Source organism: Colobus angolensis, unplaced genomic scaffold (genome assembly GCF_000951035.1).
Source record: "Colobus angolensis palliatus isolate OR3802 unplaced genomic scaffold, Cang.pa_1.0 Scaffold28, whole genome shotgun sequence".
Classification (NCBI taxonomy): Eukaryota; Metazoa; Chordata; class Mammalia; order Primates; family Cercopithecidae; genus Colobus; species Colobus angolensis.
In genome coordinates this window covers 4,573,158-4,573,575 of record NW_012116043.1, presented here as the reverse complement: position 1 = coordinate 4,573,575, position 418 = coordinate 4,573,158, and positions in this window count along the sequence as shown.

Below are 418 nucleotides of genomic sequence, written 5' to 3'. Positions count from 1 at the left end.
GTAGACACGGGATCTTGCTAAGTTTCCCAGGCTGGTCTTGAACTCCTGGGCTCAAGCGATCCTCCCACCTTGGCCTCCCAAAGTGCTGGGATTACAGGCATGAGCCACTATGCCTGACCAAGCTCACACTTGATTTCTATGGAACAGCACCGACCTACACCACGCTATCTGACAGGACTTCCTACAATGATGAAATGTTCTGTACCTGCACTGTCCAGTACAAGGGCCTGCAGTGGTTCAGGCCTGTGATTATTACAATACATCATTTGGCAATGTTGTGACGAGAGAATTGCTTGAGGCCAGGAGTTCAAGACCAGCTTCGGCAACATAGTGAGATGCAATCTCTACAAAAATGACAAATATTAGGCTGGGCGCAGTGGCTCACGCCTGTAATCCCAGCACTTTGGGAGGCCGAGGC